This window comes from Lathyrus oleraceus, chromosome 5 (assembly GCF_024323335.1).
Source record: "Lathyrus oleraceus cultivar Zhongwan6 chromosome 5, CAAS_Psat_ZW6_1.0, whole genome shotgun sequence".
Taxonomy (NCBI): Eukaryota; Viridiplantae; Streptophyta; class Magnoliopsida; order Fabales; family Fabaceae; genus Lathyrus; species Lathyrus oleraceus.
Window position 1 is genome coordinate 392,750,286 of NC_066583.1, and position 7,936 is coordinate 392,758,221.

The following is a 7,936-nucleotide window of genomic DNA, read 5'->3' on the forward strand; positions in this document are numbered from 1 at the left end:
ACTTAGGTTGTTCTATTGGTATGTCTCTGTTTACTTTTCTTGGAATCTTGATTGGTTGTAACCCGAGAAGGAAATATTTATGGGATCCGGTCTTCTGTAAGATCAAGAATATGTTGGCGTCTTGGTAGGGGAATGCCATATCCCTAAGTGATAGAGTGATATTACTTAACTTAGTTCTGACTTCAATTCCTCTATACTTCTTCTCATTATATAAAGCTCCAAAGTTGGAAATTCAGGCGATCATAAAAATGCGACGAGCTTTCTTATGGAACAGTGATGTCAATCACATGAGAATTAACTGGGTATCTTGGTCTGCTATATGCAAATCCAAAGTTGACCCAGGGGGGGGGGGGAGTTGGTGTTAAGAGTTGCGAAGTTTTCAATTGGGCGCTTTTATGCAAATGGGTTTGGAAGATTGGTTTTTTTACCGAGATAACCCAGTTTTTCGAAAAAATTCCCAAAATACCCCTGGTTTCAGAAAAATTCCCAATCTACCCCACTTTTAGGAGGAGGCGCCAATTGAATTGGCGACTCCTCTTAAAACTTGAATGGAGGCGCCAATTGGATTGGCTAGGGCAGGTGCCCTAGCCAATCCAATTGGCGCCTATGTGTAAGTTTTAAGAGGAGGCACCAATTCAATAGGCGACTCCCTTAAAAAAGCCTCAAAGGACAAAACCTCCAACATTAAAGTTGTAGATCTTTTCAAGAAAATGAATTTGGACATACATTTTGCATCATTTGGATTTTTTATGAGAGTGTTATGGGCAGTTGAAGTTGGACTTCTGAGTTTTTCAACTATTATCTGACCTATAATGTTTTGTATTATCTCATGTGTTTCTTTTAGAATTATGAAATTTTGTCCAACATAACAATTGAAGTAGACATATCAAATTTTGCAATGCACTTGGTCCCACCTCAAAATAATTAAAAACGAGTGAGTTAGGTCCTTGCGAACTTGACCTAAAATTAGGGTTTCTGTCAAAATGACCTATAATGTTTTGAAATGAATGACGAGCTTCCAAGTTTCAAATGGATTTTTGATGAAAATGAAAGTTGTTCATATGGCGACTCTTCTTAAAACTTGAATAGAGGCGCCAATTGGATTGGCGCCTATGTGTAGGTTTTAAGAGTAGTCGCCAATTCAATTGGCGACTCCCTCACAAAATGCCTTTTTTGTCTTATAAATAGATGCGTTGTGTGACCAATTGTTCCACAGCTCATATAATCATTTGGCTATCATGTTTGGTGTTCGTCGTCGATACGGTAAGGTGATTTATGCGAGAGACAAACCTCAATTGCTGATGCTGTTTTGGAACATCACCACGTTCGATCAACTGAAGAGGGAGCTGGTTCGATGGTTAGACGGGAAAATACCAGAAGGGGAAAAAATCAGAAGTATTGAGAGACTTGACAGTATCTTTGGTTGGGTGCGAATGAAGACTGATAAGGATGCTAGGGAAATGATGTTCGGTCGAGACGACATTAATTTGATTGTTGTAATCAGTTAGAAATATTTATGTTTTCAGATGTTTTGTACTGATGTTTGTTATGAAACTCGTTGTAACAAGAACTTAATGATATATAATGATTGATTGTTACAGAAATACAATGTTACAAAAAGCTTAAGATCTAGATGATGCTCCTTGATTGGGACAGTTGTTTTTGTTGTGTCCTGGTTGACGACAGATACTACATAATCTTATCATTTTATCTGTGGAATCCATCTCTGTTCTGATACGTGTGCTGTTTGGCCTTCCTTTCTTCTTTCTACGCATCTCTTCATTGTGCCAAACAATATCTCCTTCATATGGAGGCCAGTAATCCTCCATTGGTAGTATTGAAAAGCTTTGACTATATACATTCATGATGGTGTTGGCCTTGTACACATCAGATAAATGGTTGTAAGCGTCTTGACAAGTATAAGCGCATGCTGCAATGACATGAGAGCAAGGTATGCGGAAGGCCTGAAATTTTCCACAATCGCACCAACTTTTGTGTAGTCTAACAGCGTAGGCTAAATTTGGTCTCCCCTCGTTGTTGCCCATTGTTTCCTGGACGCTGAAATTTTGTTTATGACGGTCAAAGACTGTTACAGCGTGTGTCGTAGCTTTGATGCTCTCCTCTTTCATGACCTTCATGCAACACTCACTGAATACTTGTCCGAACATTAACGCTGCACTCCATCTTTCACCTCTGGTTGCGAACATAGAAGCCAACCTATAATAGGTTGATCTTACCAAGGCGGTTATCGGCAGATTTCGAATTCCTTTGAAAACCCCGTTCATGCATTCCACAATGTTTGTTGTCATGTGGCCCCATCGACAACCACCATCAAATGCTCTTGTCCACTGCTCTACTGGTATGTTATTTATCCATCTCCCTGCGTCTTCATTAGACAGTCTAATTTCATCACGATAATATTGAAATGACGGTTGAGTTAAAGCATACCCAGCATTCACCACCTTCTTGCGAAGATTCTTATCTTTTATAGCACGCATGAAGTTTTGTGCAATGTGTCTGATACAGTAGACATGTGTAGAAGGAGGATCATGCCATCCGTTGTCATGGTTGTTGTAGGCACTCTCAATGGCAGCATGTCTATCAGAAATCAAACATAGATTGGCTTGTGGAGCCACATGCGTTTTGAGATGTCGAAGAAAGAAACCCCATCCACCAGCCGTTTCACCTTCAACAAGAGCAAAGGCAATGGGAAAGACATTGTTGTTACCGTCTTGTGCAACCGCCATGAGCAAAGTACCCTTGTATTTTCCGTATAGCCAAGTGCCATCAATTTGCAAGATAGGTTTGCAGAAAGCGAAACCTTTGATGCACGGGTCAAATGCCCAAAAGAGACGGTGAAATATTTTATTACCTGTAACACAGGTTCCGTCTGGCATCATTGTTGGCACTGTTTCCATAATTGCCACAGTTCCTGGGACATATGTTTTTAGTGCCCATAAAAATCGTGGCAATTCCTTGAATGAATCCTCCCAATTGCCGAAAACCTGTTCAACAGCCTTTGTCCTCGCAATCCATGCTTTCTTGTAAGATGGAGTATAATTATATGTTGTTCGGATATGGGATATAATTATACTCACCTTCACTGATGGGTCTTTATTTACCAATGGTAGAATGTCTTGACATATCAAAGTTGTGCTCAGTTTATGGTGATCTTGTTCAACGTGAGTTGCAACGCAACTGTGCGGTGGGTCTATTGAAGCGATCTCCCAAGAGTCATTTTTCTTCTTGTAAGACGCAGCCAAACAAAACTTACAAAGCATGTTACGACATTCAATAACATACCTTCTAGAATCAGTGCGTTTCACTGTAAAGTCAGCAAAGTTGTTCATGTGGAATTTTTTGATTGCCAAAACACATTATTCTTTGGTACGAAACATGTCTCCCACCTTTAATTCACCTACTGGTCTCGGATACGGATTATAGAAGACACTGTCAGATGTTTCATCGTCGTGAAGATCCATATTTGTCATATGTTGAGGCGGATTATAGACATGACTAGGAGGTATTGGTGGTGGTTGATCATCATCTTCATCGTCGTTGTTCAGTATGTGATCAACTTGTATCTCGATCTCCTCTTCTTCTTCATCAACAACGTCGACTTCTACTTCTGCTTCTGGGTTGAGTTCATCTGACCATTGTGCATCATCTGCATCATCTTCACCAGCTTCATTCTGATCGGTTAGCTGAGACTGTTGAGATGGTATACATGGTTGTAGAGTAATGTACAACTCGATACAATTGTTGCCTGAATGTTCATGACTAACAAACATGTTTTCAACATCTTCATCGTCTCGTACCTTAAGGGGGAAAAACTTGCATTGACCATTCTCAAAAAATATTGGATTTTGATATGTGATCTTTGACACAATACCTGATCCTATAAAGGATTGTATTCTTTTTTTCAAATGCAAAAAGGTTGCATTTCTCTTGATCGTGATTCTAATGGTATCAGTGTTTCGAAAACAAAAACCATGAAGCTCAGACTCAAAAGTTTCACCGTTGCAGTGAACGTTGACACTGTATAATGATGAAGATAACATTGTGGAGATGAAAACTATTTTCCTACTGCAGATGAATGTGAGTGAAGTGTCTTGGATGTTGATAGTAAGACACTTAAATAGATGGTATCAATGTCTCACATGCTAGCTAGTTCTGAGATGATGTGTCGGACATTCAAGCTACTCTGAGATGATGTGTCAAGCATGCAAGCTAGTTCTGAGATGATGTGTCAGTCATGCAAGACAGTGTGAGTTGATGTGTCAACCATGCAAGCTATCAAGAAGTGACTCTTCAGCATGCAGGAGACAAGATAGCCACGTGTCTGACATGTAAGCTAGTTCTGAGATGATGTGTCAGTCATGCAAGACAGTCTGAGAGGATGTGTCAACCATGCAAGCTATCAAGAAGTTAGTCATCAGCATGCAGGAGATAAGACACCCACATGTCGGACATGTAAGATAGTCAAAGATGATGTGTCAACCATGCAAGCCATCCACAAGTGACTTGTTCAGCATGCAGGAGACAAGACAGCCATGTGTCAGTCATGCAGATGGTGTCGCCAAATGGTTTGGCGCCTCCATTTAATGCTTGTACATGGTCGCCAATTTAAGTGGCGACCCCATGCAATCAGACCTCGAAACCAAGCATTCAGACCTAGCCTTGCATGCATGTCCCTATGGAGGCGCTAATTTGAATGGCGACCCCTCTTTAGGATTGTACATGGTCGCCAAATGAGGTGGAGACACCATGCAAACACAAATTTTTATGCTCTCATCCATTTGCCTATAAATACATCCACTCCTTCAACACTTCTTCCACACTAACATTCTCACTACTTCCTCTACAATACTTCTTTTACAATTTCATCTTCAACAACATCTTCCAATTTCATCTACACCAACTCCCCAACAATATGTCTTTACTCACAATGGGCGAAGCACACAGAGGAACAGTTGCAAACATCGCAACATATGTAAGTTTTTTCTTTTGTTAACTTTTTATCTTTCTTCTTCACTAACCCCATTTTATTTTGAATTACCAACTTAGTCAAGTGTTATATTATTTCTATTATAGGATGTATCAAGGTTTTGAACTCGAGTTCACGAATTTGTCCCAATGGACCCGATGATTCAACCTTATGTTGAACTCGCCGGTTTTGGTCATATTAGCAAGATTATGTCTTGGTCTATAGATAACAAGTTCATTCTAGCCTTATGCGAAAGATGGAGGCCAGAGACACACACATTTTGGTTTCCAACCGGTGAGTGTACCGTGACGTTAAAAGACGTCTACATGTTTTTAGGACTACGAATTGAAGGCAAAGTTGTTAATGGTAAGACCAACTATGCAAATTCAATTTGCATGGAGCTTTTAGACACTGATTTGTTATATGATAATGCTAGAGGTCAAGGTATACTACTCTCACGCCTAAAGTCATATTATAATAGTTTATATTTAGATGAGCATTCTACCGAAGATGCTCGAATAATAAAAACTAGGTGTTACATTATGTTGTTAATAGGATCCTTTTTATTTCCCGAAGGTAGTGGTTCTAGCATGCATATTATGTACTTACCTCTACTTAGACATGTAGATAGAATAGGTAGTTACAGTTGGGGATCCACTTGTCTAGCCTATCTCTATAGTTCATTGTGCAAAAACTCCCACAAAGACACATCTACATTTTCTGGATGTGCTGTTTTGCTACAAGCATGGGGTTAATCAAAACTACCGTCTCTAGCACCGGTCAATAACAACCCTTTCACTTTTCCATATGCAAAAAAGTAAGTTGTTTAAATTGCTATATCTTTACTTACTTCCTTAAAGTTTATTACCTCAAACTATTTTTTTTTAAGTTTTTGGTGTAGATGGTCGGCACGTGGTATGAGTTACAGCAGATGTCCAAGACACTGTATTACTCAGTATCGCAACCTGTTGGATCACCTTCGACCGACAGACGTAAGCTAAATAACTTCATTATTTCGTCATATTATGTTAACTTTTTCTACATTCATTATAATCCTATCTTTTTTAACATTTCAGTTCATTTGACGTCCATACCTTAATCTGGATCATGACCATGAGGTCAACGCTGAAGACGCAGCTGTATGGACAACATGCACACCGATAATACGGTTCACAACTGTGGAGATGCACAACATCGATCGTGTGAAGCTGTAGTTCGGTATGGTCCAGAATATCCCAGATCCCCCAGCTAGCCTAGGAGAATGGCATATGCGTAAAGTGAACGACCAATGGAACTTCAACCCTTGGCAAACCTTCGCAAGATCGGAGTGTCGCAAGTGGAAGCACCGTCATGACCATGTCTTAACTGACGCAGTCATGCCAAATGAGGTAAAACCAAGTCGTACTTATATGGCTTGGTACAGATCGGTTGGTTTTCAATTCATCGCCGATGATATGTACCTCTACGACCCACGCCAGACAAGTTACACACAAGAAGGATCAACATCTAACCCCCAACAACATTCTCAGCCCGATTACTCACAACCCCCTATCCGTCAAACTTTCCGTTCCACAAACACACAAACATACAACTAAAACATGCCATTAACCCAACCCCAATACCAAGAATATACCCCATACCACCACCAACAAATTGACCATCAACCTCAAACCGAACATCGGTTCGCACCTACACCATCACCCTACCAAAGTCGCATTAGCCAAAACACTAACCGCCCCTCCTCCTACCGTAGCCAAGAAGCCCAAACATCATAAAACCAAAACATCCCACAACCATATCTATTCCAAACACCCCAACAACCTTTCCAACCTTTCCTAGACGCATCATTCACACCCATGTCTCCCTTCAACCGTCCCGGTCTCCCATCCATGAGTCAACCACATCCCAACTTCTCTGGCATGGGTCATGAGCTCAGCTACGCCGGTACACCATCATTGAATACTGAAGACTATGCTGACTTGGCTGAATACCTCAATGGATCTTCTCCTGTAGGAGGTAATGACGCTCCTGGCCCCTCAGATGAACAAACACCGGTGCAGAATCGTCAACGTGGGTTAGGGCCAAGGGTTAGGGTAGCTAGGGGATGTGGGACCGGAGGTCGGTTAGGTGATCCCGGTCATCACCATTAGGTTTCTTTGTGTAAACTCCAAATTTTATTAATATCAAGTCGTATTATATCAAATTTATCTTTGTGTAAACTCCAAACATTAGGTTTCTTTGTCTAAACTCCATTTTGGCAAAATTGACATACACATGTTTTGACTGAAACCCTAATTTTGGGTCAACTACCCAAGAACCTAACTCACTCATTTTTTATGATTTTGAGGTGGGATAAAGTGAATTGGAAAGTTTGAGATGTCTACTTAAATTGTTATGTTGGACAAAATTTCATAATTCAAAAATAAACACATGTGATAATACAAAACATTATAGGCCACATAACAATTGAAATGTCAAAGAGTCCAAGTTCAGGTGCCCATACCTTTCTCAAAACAAATGCAAATGATGCAAAATTCTAGTCCAAATTCATTGTCTTGAAAATATATACAACTTTTATGTTGAAGGTTTTGTCATTTGAGGGTTTTATCATTCAAACAGAAGGGCTTGAAGTTGGTCCCTTTTGGCAAAATTCACATACACATGTTTTGACAGAAACCCTAATTTTAGGTCAACTTCGCAAGGACCTAACTCACTCATTTTTAATTATTTTGAGGTGGGACCAAGTGCATTGCAAAATTTGATATGTCTACTTCAATTGTTATGTTGGACAAAATTTCATAATTCTAAAAGAAACACATGCGATAATACAAAACATTATAGGTCAGATAACAATTGAAAAATTCAGAAGTCCAACTTCAAGTGCCCATAACTTTCTCATGAAAAATCCAAATGATGCAAAATTTATGTCCAAATTCATTGTCTTGAAAA